At 35.7% G+C, this 17,953-nt stretch overlaps 1 long non-coding RNA gene across 1 annotated transcript; it reads left to right on the top strand.

Moving 5' to 3' along the window:
* Positions 1-1,199: 1,199 nt before the first annotated feature.
* On the top strand, positions 1,200-17,310 carry LOC126974516 (uncharacterized). Its single transcript, XR_007731536.1, has 2 exons — positions 1,200-1,290; positions 17,108-17,310. It is a non-coding gene; the product is annotated as an uncharacterized LOC126974516 (long non-coding RNA).
* The last annotated feature ends 643 nt before the right edge of the window (positions 17,311-17,953 follow it).

Raw genomic sequence — 17,953 nt, 5'->3', positions numbered from 1 at the left:
CAATGAAAAATAACACGAAGCGTATGTAACAAAATTTGAAAGGTGCCATTGAGTGTCAAGATGCCACGGACACAAGCATTTAATAGTTGCCGTAATAAAAAAGCTACTGTTCTTAGTTAGTGCGGTATCTAGTTGGAGTGCAGCGCAGACCCATTCTTAATCTAAGACTACACAATTAAACAATTTGTTATTTCTAAGTTTATCCCTTACTTCTAGGATTCGAACACACACCTCTCGGGCTACGTCCCAACGCTCTTACCAACTAAGCCAACCATCCGCATGAGGCATGATCCGTAAATCTTGATAAATATGTTCAAATAATGCTGCCTTAGTGTCTAGACAATAAAATCCCTATAAAATGAGCAAGCTGGGCTTAAGAAATTAAAAAAGAGTCACATTTAGTCTGTTAATTCTAAGTCCATTCCTACTACATATCTAGTTTCGAAAATAAAAATATTTTTCCCAAAATAAGTACTAAGTACATAATAATGTACTTCATAAAACTACATTTTGGTGTGAAGGTTTAAAAAATATAACAATTAAGGGCCAATCTTCAGCTTTAATGGCCCCCAACAATGACGTTACAAGGTAATTTTTTTTAATTTATCGCTGAATAGGACAATTTGAGAACAAGATTTGAAACATTCTCTTAGTAGACTTCAGGCTATTAAACGATAAAAACATGTTCTTATCCAGGTGTTTTCTCACTTATCCAGGTTTCACTGTCTTTACATAGTAGTTAAATAAAGGAGAATGGGACTTTTGGGCCTGATGGTTAACAAGTTGAAATATACTTTAAAAAAAGGGTATATTTTTCTGATGTAAAATACAAAAAACTAGCTCATTTTGCAATCTACAAACCGAAAAAACATTAAAATAATGAAAATCGATTAAAATGAAGTAATCGAATGAATATTTAATCGATTAAAATAACATGAAGATCCAGTTGTATTATTTCAATAATATTAGTAAGGTGCATTGTTTATGTTCGAATTATTATTATGAATAAAATATATTATTTTCTCAGGAAAAAAACAGAACTGAGCAATTATTTTATTATCAATAAATCGATTTACATATAAAATCGATACTAGTGAAATCCTTGTTCCTCAACGCTAACTTCACTTTGACAATGACAGTCTGACAGATCATTTCGTTTCTTCGTCATTGTCAGATGTCACTTCGTTTCTTGTTGTATTCGTAGAGTTACCGACTTGTTAACTACCTAGTACCTACCCAATTGAATTCCAAGGAAAGTAATTGTCTCTAGCAGTCTGTTTTACAGTTCAGGTATGAGCTAATGAGTATATATTATTCTTATCTGAGCAAATAAAACTATCTTTTAATTTAGGTATACTATATTATATTATCTAATTACCAATTGTCTTATATTATAATGCAAAAAATGTCGTTACAGTAGTAGATAGGTAGGTATTTTTTATCTAACAAAAAACAAGGTTGGTACCCAGCTAATATAAGTATGTGATAAATCCTTAGCAGCTAGGCATTTAATAAACCTACTATAGATCAGCTGTCAACATATAGTTTAAAACATAACCTCATTTTTATATCTTCGATTACTCAGCGCCTAGATTGACAAATCTTGCAAAATTTTCAATTACGGATTATTTAAATGTTATCTTTTAAATGGTGCTACTTCCATCTTGTTATCACTTGCGCCCAGGAATGTATGGAAGCGTTTCTATCTCCTTTAATGACTTTATTGGTAAGTTTAAAATTTTCTTTTAATCCCAAACTGCTGTTAAAATGTTGTATTTAAGTAATTATTTTGTAACATTTTAACGCATTCTATATAACATTTATCATCGCGGACCTTTAACATTGCAATAATTATTATGACGGGTACTCACGATATATATTTTATTAATTTGATGCCGATATTTCGATCCAATTGCATGAATCGTGGTCACGACGGAACTGCGGCGGAGTGTGCGGCGAACTGTGAGTACCCGTCATAATAATTACAATTCTAAATAACCTCATATAAATGTTGGACAGGGTCGTAAAGCGAGAGTTTTATAAATGTATCGTACTTGACGTAGCCCAGGGGCATCGTTTGTTAAGCTACCTTCATTTTTCAGCGTTCATTCAAAGTCTTGACTCAATCGAATATAGATAAAGCATTTTCAAAATTGAGCGATATAATTCAAATATTATTGATAACAGTATCGTTTTGAAATATATAAAAGTGGAGTGCAACTATTTATTCTCTTTTCTTGTAAGTTTGTTATAGCGAATGATAGTGCAGACGGACCCTGTAAAAATACATACAGAGATACCACAGATGCATTGTCATCTGAGAGCCAAATCTCTCTATTTTATCAATAATATTTGTGCTACAAAACCGCTCTGCCATCAAGTGATAATTGCCAAACCCCCAAGCATACCCATACACATAAAATCACTCACACACGAGTCATTGTGTGTAAGTGTGTGATTTATATAATAAATAATTTTAAAGCATAGTGTAAAATAGATACTTACTTATAATTTCCGTAAAATGCTAACTATAAACTTGGATTCACTATTAACGGTATAGTTTTAGTATTTCCACAAGTAATGGCAACTAAAACCACAGACTATAAACTGTTAAAAGCAGAAATTCCTTTCCCAGTTTCAACTCTCGTAAACTAATAATTGCACACAACAATTAGGATTTTCCTGCTTTGAGCTTCGAATAACTTTAACATACCTTCAGTTTTTATAGCATAGACAATCAAATTGGACGTTTAACTATTGATAATTTTGAAAGTTTAATGAAATGATTCAGGCTTCTCTTATGTAATTTGTTTTCATGTCTTTACGATATGTTTGCGGTGCCTAGTCGATCCTTTCTTCGGAGTTTTTTTTTTAAATTGATAACATACCATTTTAAGTTATTGCTCGCATAATCCCTTTACTTATTCACAGTGTATACGAATTGATACATAAAAGCTTTTAAGGGTAAATGTCTACACTTTTAAAGTCCCAGCCACTGTTTAGGCATTATCTATAAATACATTTTAATGTTTTATAAAAAAATGGCTCTGTCGTAAGTCCTATTACTCCACACTTGAATATCTAAGTGATCGGACAGCCTGGGACTAGATAATGATTATTTTATAGCGACTGTACAATATTGTATATTTTTATTAAAAAGAGCGCAAAAAAAGAATACTGGGAGAGTTTTTTGCGCCACTTCTTTTCTCTCAGAGCACCATTTGTTTCCGAAGCGGTAGTAGTATCTAGTATATTAGAACTGACATCAAAAAAGAAAATAATTCTAATGAAATCAATTTTGAGAATATAAATGCCTTATATGCCTTAATAAATCTATTACTACTACACTTATTGAGTATGACTTATAAGCGAGCACGATAAAGCCCAGTATTCACCAAAGCGGAGAGGACAGGAGATTTATTTTGATAACCAATCATATTTTGTTATTTTCAACTCTCCCTCTATCCCTCTCTAAGCGGACACGCTTAGCTTCGGTAGAAATGAATCAAGCTGAGAGGAGCGATGTCTCATTTGTATATAGAATTTTATGCAGCGATGAGCGATAAAGTAGCGCGCCTTTTTTTTCGAGAGGAGGAAAATACGTTTACGTATTTACGCCCCATACCGACTAAAAACCTCCTCTATGCTTTTGGCCCTAAAGGCTTTTAAAGTGACATAGGACGTCAGCCGTGGAGGCCGCAAAGACTACGCAACAACAGTTGCAGGGCGTCTTCTAAGGAGACTCGAACCTCGGACCGGCTGTGTGCTTGTGGAAAGGAGTAAAATGGCGCGGCGGAGTGAAAATGCGTGTAGACCGGCGGCTCGCACTCGCGCGCAACTTTCCTCGCTCCCTTCTCCCCGCGTCTCGCACACCTGTAAGCATTGCTTTAAGCGCAGCTCACATCTCCTCTCGTCTCCTCTCCTCTGCGCACACGCAGTCACAAAATATTAAGGCTCACAGTAAAAGTTGAACTTTGAAAAGTTGAAAATTTCTTTAATAATTCAATTCAACATAATATTTACTAAAAGAATAGAATCTTCGAAAGCTTTAAAACCTTTACACTGTAATAGGACTTAGCACTAAGTTAGTGAATGTTATATTATTATTACACAAATTAAATTGGAAAACATAATTTATGAATAATGCGGGAACCCGCAACCTCTCGCGTTCCGTGCTCTTCCACTGAGCCAACCGTTCGAGTGACGTATCGTTGTGAAATCTTGTATATCTTGTTCAACTTTGAGGTTGTGGCTTCATCTACAGGATCTACTTTACAGTTGATAACCAGCTCAACTCCAATATTTGTATATTAGGAAATTGACTTGAGAGGCCGCTCTTTCAAATGTAAACAATCTGTTATTTATAAAGTGATAACCCTCACTTCTTCTACTTCACCCAAAGAGGGGCCCATACTACTAATTAAACATTTATTATTAAGAAATAGAAAAAAAATACTAACATAAAACTATTCTCTTTTTAAGTTCTTATAATATTAGGCTTAAGTTTACTAACAATAATTATAAGTTTGTTTTAATTTTTAAATTTAGCTTTACTTAATTATTAATTTATAAAAGGCTTTTTTATTTTATTTTTTATAACCTTCACTTCTGGGATTAATTAAACAAATTAAATTTGAAAACAATGTTTATGAACGATACGGAACTCGAAGCCGCGACCACACTTCTATCCACTGGACCAACCGTTCGAGTGTCGTATCGTTGAAAAATCTTATAGGTCGTATTCAACTCTCAGGTGGCTTCAGTTGGCTACTAACAAATTGGTAATATTATTATTACATTAATAAGTTAAATAGACCTTGCAATAATAAACTATATACAATTGAATAAAACATATCACGAAAATTTATTGAATTAGGCGTTACTTTGCGGAAATCCATAATTTTACAAATGATTTTTGTTTTCTTTAGTGTTAATTCCGCCAATATTTGTTATCAAAACAATTCGACACGTGTTTCGGGCACCTGGCATTGAGTCTCGTGCCAGATTTTGGCGAGACAACACGTCCTGAGTATGCCTCGTGTAGAGGCGAAGCACGTGTCGAATTGTTTTAAAAACAAATATTGGCGAAATTGACACTAAATAAAACTTAAATCTTTTGTAAAACATATCCAGATTGTATATAAAATAGACTCTTTTAAAAATACCTGTCAAAATTACAGTAACAATATTGATGTAAGCAAAACCCTTTTGGCCGAGGCTCACACAAACAGATCCTATTCCCTTTGATCCCACCACAAATGTAATATCTATGTAACGTGAGAATCCTGGGCCATCTCATATTGTTTATTTTTTTTAATTGCCTATTGCTTTTGCTTATAAATAAAGACTTTCCAGTGAAGTTTTTTTTTATGAAAATAAGGGTCGAGACGGGCTGCACGTCCAGCTGATGGTAATTGATACGCCCTGCCCATTACAATGCAGTGCCGCTTAGGATTCTTGAAAAACCCCATAAATTCTGAGCGGCACTACAACTGCGCTCGTCACCTTGAGATGTTAAGTCCCATTGCCCAGTAATTTCACTAGCTACGGCGCCCTTCAGACCGAAACACAGTAATGCTTACACATTACTGCTTCACGGTAGAAATAGGCACCGTTGTAGTTCCCATAATCCGGCATCCTGTGCAAAGGAGCCTCTCACTGGTATATAATATCCTATGCCTACGAGTACTACTAGGCTAAGTCTTTTGTAAGACTAGTAAGGCTTTTGTGGGGCGATGTATATGCTTACAACAAGATTCTAGAAACGAAATTCAAAAGGATTAAAAAACGCTTGTGTGGTGAAGGTTACTATAACATAAATGACTTTCTAATCCACAGCTGAATACCTTAGTGAGCGGACAGCCTGGGACTAGATTATGATTATTTTATAGCAATAGCAATGACAGTACAATAAAATATAAAAATTGTATTAAAAATAACGCAAAAAAAAGAATGCTGATCGAGTTTCTTGTGCCGCTTTTTCTCTCTCAGAGTGCCCTTTGTTTCTGAAGCGGTGGTAACGTTAGAAATAACATCAAAAATAATTGTATAGGAATCAATTTTGAGAAAATAAATGCCCTATATCATATCCATAAGTAAACAAATCTGTCAGATATCTCGTCGCAATGATCTTTTATATAATACTAGCTGACCCAGCAAACGTTGTATTACCATATTATAAAGTAATAAAAAAAAATTTGGGGTATAAAAAGTAGATGCAACCTACCAAATTTATCGTACTTCAATAATTGTATTCGATTGCCATCTTGCAACCCTATAGCGGATTTGTGGATGGAACAGAATAATATAAGCTTCGCGATACAAAAATAGTTAGATCGTAGAAGGGCGAAAATTTGAAGTTGTGTCTAATTTTTAATGCTGAATCATAATAAAATAAAATTTAAAAACATTGTCAAAAATATAAAAAAATAGGGTGAACTACCCTTAACATTTAGGGGGATGAAAATTTTCATGAGAATCGGTCTGGCCGTTTCGGAGGAGTTTAACTACAAACACCGCGACATGAGAATAGTATATATTAGATTTAGCATTATGATTACTTCGCTACAGAAATAAAGATAAGTGGACGTGTACGAGCGGGAGCCATTTTAAGTTAATAATCTGTTTCTGCGCGCGTTCCTATGGACTAGCTGTGGTTTCATCTGCGTTTAATTTAAAGAAGTGTCTGGTAGATTTTTGACATGTTATATAGTCTGTTAATTGAGAAGATAGAATAAAGACACTAATACGAATCGATACGAATCCTATTAAGATTATTTAGAATCTACATTTAAAGTCATTCGTCAATCGATCTTAAATATGCGTTTCAATATTTGAACAATATGTCTATCTTCATTTCCAATCCCATCCATATATAATAGGATTTTTATGTACCTCTTTAATACAAATAATAATTTAAAAAGAAAAAAACAAGAAACAACTGACTTCAAAAACACTATTCCAAAACAATAGATATAATATGCACTTAATAATTGCGTATTTTTATACAATCTAACCTATAACTACATATGTTATGTAATTACAAACCAACCTTGGCTGACACCGACTTTTTTTTAGGCGGTTAAAAAATCCCAAATCCTTACATACATTGTTTATTCAAAAACCAAGAGCATAAAATGGATTGAAATATTAACTTTGGCTCGTTATTGAATTCAATAATCGGCCGCAAAATAATATTAATTCTAATCATAAGATAATTTAATAATTTTTCTTTTTTTATGAGAGGTTTAGTGTAAGTTATTCAATCCAAAGTATTCAAACAAATATATTTTCCCTCCAACTTATAATGCTAGGGACGGGCCTCATAAATTTGTATAAATAATTAATTCAATTGAAGTTGGAATGATAAATCTTTCAGGAACCCTCGTAACAAATAGCTTTGTAAAGTTTGATGCAAGAAAATGTCGAATGGTCTGAGAATACAAACATTTATTTTTAATTTAAATTCGATGGAAACGTTCTTAAAGTTGCTGCAACGAAAAATATTGGTTACAATTAAAGGAAATGAGGTCACGAAATTAATTCTACGCGACAAGGTTGGGCACAACTCTGGATTATACAATTTGCTACTTGAACTACACTTAGATTTTCAACGTTAACCCAAAGACCTACTTGATATCAAATCATAGTTCCGATTAGCTAGAAGTGTAAAACTTTTAGTGCGCCCCATGTATCCAAACGAATACATTTTCACTCCGATCTTTTTTCCATTGAACGTGCCACCGTTGTTACACTCACCCCCCGAGACTTGCTTCCTCACAATTAATTACACTCAACACCCTTCGAAATTTCGATCCAGATTTCTCAAGAATCTGACGCAGCTTGTTGTAACTCTATTGTTATGTCTTCGAATATTTTATTTATTCACAAAAAATGGTCAAGGGCTAGAGCCAAGGATAATATTGATTTATATAATATACAACTAATTACGCATAACAGTTTACGCAGTCACTGAAGTTTCTAAAGATTTTTTAACCAAATCCAATATTACTCAAGATCATAAGCAGCTTACGAGTGAATTTAAGTATAATTTTATAATTTTCACCGATTTAAAAAGTAGCAAACGTTGGGAAGAATCATCTAAGGTTGGAAATAAACTCAATAGTTACCCTTTTTTATGAAAGAGGAGGAAAAAGCTAAAAACACTTGAGTCATACTTAATATACCCGGGCAGGCGTGTCTCACTCCTCGTGTAGGTATCGAAATCATAGGTACGCGCGGCGGCCTCTACAGAGTAGGCCAGCCAGTAGGGACTCACGAGAGAGCAGCACCTAATTCACAGTTCCGACCGATCATTTAAAAATGGAGATACATAATAAAAGCAAAGCATATTAAAGGGCATGGTGATCCAAAATTTAAGGTTCCTAAAGACGCTGAAACAAACGAATTTAAAGTTATTATTCTTATAATAAAATTACCATTCATGATAGCTACCTATTTATTTTCTGTCTTCCAACGCATACATTACTATTTGCAACTAATGTAGGTTTGACGACGAAAGAATATTGATTTTAAATTACGATTACATAACTATTTATATTACAGAAAAAACTGAGCTATTTTTATAAATCGACCTTATACTAGGTAGGTACAATTTTAGGTAAAGAAGACAACCCTAATGTCTTCAGAAGAGGTAGCACGCGATAGAAAGAGAGGCAACTTCTAGGTTAAAAAAATGTTGGTTAGTAGCGCTGTGCGATCTGAATTACACCTTAGTGTATGACCGCCAGAGTCCCTATTTCTTTAATTGATTTTGCTTAGTGAGACTTCTGTACTTGTACTATTACATATTCTTTACACTAGGTAAATCTAAGCTTACCTTACTCTATAGCATTACCCGTAATATATATAATTAGGACATAAGATCAAAAAGGGGAAAAGTTCATAAAAATAAGGACTCCGCGCCGTGATAAAAGCAAGTGAAGCACCTTTATTCTAGTGTGTGTGAGGTTACGGGGTATAACAGTTACACAGTTTTTTCTCCCTTAGATAATCATATATCCACAAATACTTTTATATTATTGTTTTTACACTTTTTCACAATGCACAACGCCATTTTTAAAATATTTTATTGCGACGCAAACTGATCTGTCACAGACGAAACTCAGCGGGCTTTTTTTTTTCAAAAAAATATCATTACAATGTAATATGGTTCAATAAAACTTATTCCTGAACGATATTAGCCTATGGGCGGACGCTCCATTCCCAATCTGTGGTATCATTAAGAAATTCATTTATGCTATAGAGAGATTTATTTGCCACACAAACGTTTTTTAACATTTTTTGTGTGAACTAAGTATATGGTTTCGAAGGTACTGCTTTGGAGTGAGTTATTCATACATCTCGATTTGCAATTGTTATTTTTTTTTATGAAAATACGGGACGAGACGAGCAGGACGTTCAACTGATGGTAATTGATACGCCCTGCCGATTACAATGCAATGCCACTCCGGATTCTTGAAAAGCCCAAAAATTTTGAGCAGAGCTACGATTGCGCTCGTCACCTTGAGACGTAAGATGTTAAGTCTCATTTATCCCAGTAATTTCACTAGCTACGACGCCCTTCAGACCGAAACACAGTAATGCTTACACATTACTGTTTCACGGCAGAAATAGGCGCCGTTGTGGTACCCATAATCTAGCCGGCATCCTGTGCAAAGGAGCCACTGGTGTAGAGCCTCCCTCCCATTGTTACAGTTAGCTTATTTTGATAGGAGCGGCCGAGAAGATTTCATTTCAGGACCTACCAATTTGACCATAGAATTGAATTTACTTCACGATTTAATATGGAATGATGGAAAGTTCTCTCAAAATCAGTTCAACTGTTACGACAAACCATACATTTTCATCTTAAAATCAGGAAACTATGACAGAAAATTGAGATTCGACAATTTTGAATGTTCTTAAGCAGTACAGAGTGTTAAGTCACTTTATTTATTTGTTATAGACACACCAACAAGCTATTCTAAACTAAACAAAAATAAGAAAAATATAAAACGAACATTATGAACAGAATAGCTTTTTTACAGGTATGTACAGCGCTGTCTTTGATATTTTGCCTATAAGAAAAGGTCGATAATTCGATTTAGTACTAAGATCACCTGTTTTAATCATAACAATAGGCACACATTTCGCATGTATGAAAGTTTCAGGTGCGAAGCTAAATGTGTTTCAAAGGTTAAAAATGCGCTGTTAGTGAATATCCATTTATATGTTGTCACTGATCGAGATTATATTCGCGATACTTAATACTGAGCCCGGGGTGCTATATCAAAAAAATCTGAGTAGCATCGCAGTTTCCCTCGTCACTTTGAGAAAAACAGTGATAAGTCTCAATTTATTAAAGGCGGTGCAAAAGGGCAAGAGTGTCGCGTGATGCAAACTGGTGGAGCAACGTTCCTCACAAAACTTCTGGTTCCATCATGATGTCAACATCATGCGGTTGGAATTTCGATTTTTGACGTAATATCCGATGGTGGAGTTCAGCTGGAGTTATACAGTGCAGCGTGAAGAACCAACATCTTACGCAACGCCAAAGATTCAAGTGGATCGGATATGACTGGATTGATTCAAGCCGCTCTTCGTGGTATACGATGAAATGGAAGAAGCTGGTAAGGGGGAACGCGTGCCACGAGGACTACCAAATTAAGTTTGCTGTGGGCGGTCTTAAGCGAATCACATCTGCCCCAAAAGATGTCACTTCGTGATGACCAAGACCGCTCTGCCAAGAGTGTAACGAAGAAGAAGAAGAAATTACTGGTACAATGAGAGTCAAATTAAGAGAAGCTGCTCAGTATATTGGGTTCAATTCAGAATCCTAAACGTTACTACATTGTAATAGAGATGGCGTGTAGATACTAATCATCATCAGGTGGTGGTTTTGCACATCTCATCATATTATGTCATAAAAAAATTCTTGTTGTAATTATAATACAACAATCATTCAAATTATTTTGAATCCCGTTACTGATAAAAGGGATAGATATTACGGAAAATTTTCAATAAGTACCTAATCTTAGTCGATTATAAAATGTAACAAAAGAAAGACTTTTCTTCAACTATGATCGCCTAGTACCAAAACACTGTATAATGCTTCCTATATCATTCTCTCGCCGGCTGAATCCTATAAGTTTAACTGTTTGTGTCTCTATCGTCTCGCTTTTTCGTTTCATCGAGTTTCAAATCACAAAATTCTAAAGAAGTTCCACTTAATGTTTACCTCATATATTGCGTTCTTAACTACAAAAACGGTAGAAGGGTATTATGTAGAAAGCTACGAGATTTAAAATAAACTTTTATTGTGTATGCAATCGCATTAGAAGTTTTATATTTGCTATCAAATATATTGTTACTGCCACCGACTGATATGTTAATATAAGCACATAGTCGCCTACGTTCCGCCATTATGAACGCCTCGTCACTTAAGTTATTTCACTTTATATTCAGAGCTTGCGATTTTAAATTGCACAATTTCGCACCACTTTGTTTGTGTTTCGAGAAAAAATGTTATATGAAGCTACATTCCACATCTTTATTCAATAAACATTTGTGTGTCTGCAAGTATATATAAGTCCGGAATACTTTTTTATATGAAATAATCTAATATATAATCTCATTATGGGGAAGCTCATATATATGTAAGTACTATTTATATATTTTAATTATCCTAAATATTTAAATGAGCTATTCTTGTATATATACGTGTTTTCTTATATATATTTGCGTAATTCGGAATCGGCTGTATCTATAAAAAATACTGTTTACTACAGAGGTTTTCGGGGGAAACTGATGCAGCATATTTCATCTCCGGGAAAACCCTTTTTTTATTTTACAGAAAGAGCTCTGATACACAGATTAAAATATTTTTTTAATTTGTCTCTTAATGATTCTATTGCACCTAGGTTAAAAATATCGCGAATTTCCTTCTGAAATATTGGCTGCACTGCCCCATAACAATATGCCATCGGACATAATACTATGAAAATAACTAAAGTATACTAGGCGCACTGTATCTATGTCAATATATATTTTTGTTTTTCTTTATATTCGAATTATTTGTAAGTACAGTATAACAAAATATAATAGCTAATAATAATAAATGTCATTAGAATTTACGCTATAGCAGTAAATTTGTTGAAGTAGGCGTTACTTTGCGGAAATCCATAATTATACAAATGATTTGAGTTTTGTTGTGAGACTGTCTCGTGCCAGATTTTTGCGAGACAACACGTCCTGAGGATACCTCGTGTAGAGGCAAAACACGTGTCGAATTGTTTAAAGACAAATATTGGCGGAATTAGCACTAAAGAAAACTCAAATCATTTGTATAGCTATAGCAGTATATAAAATAACATTGAAAATTCTAGAATTTGCTTTCAATGATTTTCTTAAATATATAATGTCCTATATATATAAATATACATGCCCTAACTAATGCTTTTGGCTAGTAAAGTAATTCATTGCATAAAATGTGTATACTAACTTAACTATAATATTCTGAAAGCTTTCGTTAATCTCATTTTGCCGACTTATAAGTTGATATTATATTTTCCCTCTGCACTCTTTCGTAGACTGGAATAGTGGAGAGCAAGTCAGCTAGAGATTAAGGTGAGATTAAACTTGTCCGGGAAGGCTCTCACGGAATCCACTCTTAATTTAATTTTACCTTTGTACTAAATTAATCTTGTTAACTTTCGAGGCTACTGGAATAACTCGAGTGCATTATGTTGTTTTCAACTCGATTCTTACGTTAAGAGTAGCAATTCTTTTTTTATGACAATAAGGGATGAGACGAGCAGGACGTTCATTTGATGGTTATTGATACGCCCTGCCCATTACAATGAAGTACCTCTCAGGATTCTTGAAAATCACAAAAATTCTGACCGGCACCTCATTTGCGCTCGTCTTTTTTTATGGAATAGGAGGACAAATGAGCGAACGGGTCACCTGGTGTTAAGTGATCACCGCCGCCCACATTCTCTTGCAACACCAGAGGAATCACAGGAGCGTTGTCGGCCTTAAAGGAAGGTTTACGCGCTTTTTTTGAAGGAAAGGCATGTCGTATCGTCCCGGAAACACCCCACAAGGAAGCTCATGCCACAGCTTTGTAGTACGTGGAAGAAAGCTCCTTGAAAACCGCACTGTGGAAGACCGCCCCACATCTAGATAGTGAGGATGATATCCTAACTTGTGACGTTTCGTGCGAAACTGGATTTCGTTGGCTGGAATCAGATTAATCAGCTCTTCGGAATACTCCCCGTGATAAAAGCGGTAGAAGACACACAATGAAGCGACGTATCTACGCAACGCCAAGTGAAGAGTGTCATCTCCTTGAGACATAAGATATTAAGCCTCGTTTGCCCAGTAAGTAATTTCACTACCTACGGCGCCCTTCAGACAATAATGCTTACATATAACTGCTTCACGGCAGAAATAGGCTCCGTTGTGGTACCCATAATCTAGCCGGCATCCTATGCAAAGGAGCCTTCCACTGGTAAACTTATAGTTTACGTGGTTTTAAAGCAGGTATTAAATCAAATCAAAGTCTTTCTTTTTAAATATTGCTAGTCCCTGAATGCAGTCTTGAGAACCATTCAGTACATTATGACGTAGAAAATATTGGCACAATACAGTTATAGAACAGTACTGTAACTTCATACTAGAGCGGCCAAGCGCACGCACACATACACACTCTTTACACGGCCGCTAAGCAATCTTATAACTATAGACACCAGTGCAATCTAGTTTGCTTGTTAAAATTTTTGTATGTTTAATATCTTGAACTATGAGGTAAGGTTAACGAAGAACCTGCTATCTAAGATATAACGTGTAAGAAGTGTAATAAGAAAGGCGTACGCTACTTATGGCATTCGTGTGTGGCGTCATTTTTTGGTCCCACATTCGGTTGCGACACTAATCAGCATTATGCTGAAGTGTGACCAATTTGTGACAAACACTCCAATTTGTTATTTGTTTTGTAAATATGTTTTTCTATTATATTATGTTACAAATAGATATATTTCTTTCTTTCTTTCTTCTATCTTGAGAAGACAAAACAATTTAGTGCCACACCGTACACCACCGAGACTGGTCGCTGTCCGAGTTAAATTAGCTGCACCGCGCGGTCCGCGTCGTCAATTTTCTTGTATGTACCAACCCTACCGTTCCACTCACACATATGTATAAATTGCAAGGAGATCGCTGAGTTACGCTACTATACTATTACTTGTCTTGTGGTATTGGTTTATCATGAGGAGTTTTTGATATATCTTGCTGAGAACATCGGGTTGAACCGAGTCGATCAGCCATGAAGAGCAGACGTAAATGACCACGTAAATTTCATTAAAAAGAGCGCAAAAAAGATTGCTGGGATAGTTTCTTGCGCCTCTCATTCTCTCTCAGAACGCTATTTGTTTCGAAGCGGTAGTAGTATCTAGTATATTAGACATGATATCAAAATGAATTCTAAAGGAATCAATCTTGATAAATTAAATGCCTTTATGCCTTGTAATGAATTGGGAGGAAGATACTAAATTATAGCTTAATTTATTCCGTGAATTGCGATAAACCCAAGTTCTTAGCAAAACAATACAAAACTAAGTAACATACAAATATACTTAAGCCACAGCACGCTTATTTAACTTGTAACAAGATAGCTCCGAAGTAATTAAACACAAATAACATGGATATTGGATGAGAATGGTTAAAACGTTAAGTTTAGTTAGAGGTACGTGAACACAATTTAACTTAAGAACATATATTCTGATTTCGTTGGCTCATTTCCCTCCGTAATGTATTTGAGTAGATAAATTAAAAGTACATGCAACTTTTTAATGGATTTGTTGATCTGAGTCTATTAATACGGCAGAAAAATTTATTTTATTAAAATTTGTTTTTTGGGACCTACCAGTAAATAGGGACCGATTCGGCTCTGGCACTCGACGACGTCTTAATTTGTTTTGGGACCTACTACTAGTGAGCCGTGATTACACTAATTCATAACTAAAAAACAATGGCTTTACAATAAATACAAGAAATAAATACGAGACGTTGACAAGTGTGGGCGGCCCCGGAGCGCCCGTTCTGCCGAGAATATCGCCGCTGTTGCCGAGGATGTCGTGCAGTCGCCGGAAAAATCGACCAGACGACGTGCCACGCAATTTGCCATCAGCCGGACGTCCCTAAGGCGAATTTTAGTCAAAGACCTGCGCATGTTCCCGTACAAAGTCCAGTCCATGCATCAGCTGCTGCCTACCGACCGCCAAACCTGCGTAACCTGCGTAACACGCAAGCGATCCTCAATCTTGAAGAAGTGGACGATTTTTCGACCAAAATCAAAATGAGCGATGAGGCTCATTTCCACCTCCGCGTGTACGTGAACAAGCAAAACTATCGCTTCAGGGGCACCGAAAATCCGACTGCATGGTGCGCTGTGCACGCTGGAGGAGTCATAGGGCCATTTTTTTCGAGAACGCCGCTAGACAAACGACAACAGCGGACGGTGCGCGCTATAGGGCCATGTTGACCGAGTTTTTTCTGCCGCAATTGGACGAATTAGGACTGCAGGACATGTGGTTTCAACAGGACGGAGCAACGGCACACACTGCGCGAGCCACAACCGATATTCTGAAGGCGGCGTTCCCGGGTCGCCTCATCTCTCGTTTTGGCAATTTGCACTGGCCCGCAAGATTGCCCGATTTAACCGTTTCAGACTTTTTTTGTGGGGTTTTTTGAAGTCCCGTGTTATCGTGAACAAGCCCGATACTCTGGAAGCCCTCAAGGACAACATTTGACAGGAGTGCGAGAATCTGTCGCCCGGAGTTCTCGCCGAAATGATGAAAAATGCCATAAAACGAGCCCGTTTGGCAATCAATTGTGACGGCGACCATTTGGCCGAAATCATATTCTCGATTTGACCACTACAATTCTAAAGGTTTAAATAAACATAATCAAAAAACAGAATCGAAGTATTTCATTTAGAAAAAAAAGAGAGCCAAACAACATCGGATGATTTCTTTTGGCCCACCCTGTATAGTAAAAATGTTTCTTTGTTTGAGGCTCTTTCAAGCCTAAACCACTGATCGTATCGAAATTTATCCTAGATTGCTTAGGGCCACGATGGTTTATTTTTTGAATTCCAATGTTCAACACAACTTTCACGATTACAACGTTTGTTTGTAGCTAATAAATCGTTTTATTTTTTCTCCCCTTTCTAATTTTGCCATTAATCACAACAACAATCTTTAGAAGCATCTTTTACCAAACAATGAATACAAGCTCTCTAGATTGTTATGTCTCCACAATTGATGAAGTTTAAACTTTTGTACAAAGTAATCCTGGTCTATTAACTCCCAAGCGGTTAGTTGAGCTCGCTCTATCTAACATGTCCTTGCGTCGCATTTTGATGAAAGATCTAAAATTATAATAATAATAATAGCCTTCAATAACAATCTTTAGATAGTTTTGTATTTACATTTAGTTTGCAGTAGACATCGGCACGGATTGTTTTGCTTTCGCATAGGCCTCCCCCAGGCTCTCCCAGTGTTCTCGGTCATGACACGATCTGCTCCACGTCATACCAGCGGCATCTTTTTAATCGTCGCTCCATCTATGACTTGCTCTCCTTCTCTGCCTTTTTCCTTCTGTAGGATACCATTCTGTTATTATTTTGGCCCATTCTTCTCGTTTGCCTTGTATTAGGTGTCCTGCCAATTGCCATTTGAGTCTACTAATAGTTTGTGATACGTCTGCAGTGTTTACCGTTTTTCTTATTTCTTTTAAGTTTATTCTATCACTTTTCTTAATCATTAATACACTCCTTTCTATGTTATGTTGACACGATTTTAGTTTGTTGAGATGATCGTTGGTTAGTAGTAGTAGACAACCATACGTCATGCCTGGGAGGATGCAGGTGTTTGTTAGCAATATTCTGCAGTTTTAGTCTATTCTAGTCTATTCCACGCGCAGTTTTTACCAATTTGAAGTTCAGATTTCAGGAGTGTTTGCAGCGCAATGTTACACATCCACATTGTTTTAAAAAATAATTTCCCTAATGTTACATTTCTGTTATGTTATGTCAATGTTTCAGATGGCCGACGCAGTGTTTGTAGGCCCCCCACAAGATGGACCGACGATCTGGTCAAGATCGCTGGAATACGTTGGATGAGGGCAGCGCAGGACCGATCGTCGTGGATATCTTCGGGGAGGCCTTTATCCAGCATTGGACCTCTTCCGGCTGATGAACAAACGTTACGCTTCTTAAAAATAAATTGATATGTGTTCCATTTTAGATTTTTGAACGATTTTTTTTAAATCTACCGAACATTTTAGCGTTACCTGTATGATGAATGTTCACCTCAATGAAACAAAGTTTTAGGTGAGTATACATTTATAATAATAAGCCTTGATAAAAAAATATAAAAATATGCCAGGTACACGGAAAATTTTCTAAAGGGAGTCTGCCAATATCAATAAGGACGAAAACCGTGTACGGCGCTATACAGCTGCTATAGCCAATATGAAGCAATAAATATATAATATTAACTGATATGAGCGTAGAGCAAACGCGAGAAAATGTTACGCGATTTATGTCTTTATTGAACTTTCTTGAAATACGTGTTGTATTATATGAAATGGATTACGGAAACTAAGAGATATAAACTCAGAGTAGGTATATGAAAAGAAGTGTGCTACTTTTTTACTTTGTCAGAAATGGAAATAAATGTTAAATTATTTGCAGAGTATTTTTATCGCTGTGTTAAATTATCGGCCCACCGTTGTAAATGATATTATATTCAAAGTCAAAGTCAATTAAACTTTTTTCAATTAGGCTTAAACTAAGCGCTTTTGAATAGTCACTACAAATATTTCTTTTAAATGACTGATTTTACCATATGTTCGCAAAAAGTAGAGATCGTGAGAAGAACATATAAGA

Source organism: Leptidea sinapis, chromosome 32, assembly GCF_905404315.1.
Source record: "Leptidea sinapis chromosome 32, ilLepSina1.1, whole genome shotgun sequence".
Lineage (NCBI taxonomy): Eukaryota > Metazoa > Arthropoda > Insecta > Lepidoptera > Pieridae > Leptidea > Leptidea sinapis.
Note: the sequence above shows the minus strand (reverse complement) of the source record. Positions and strands in the feature narration are given on the sequence as shown.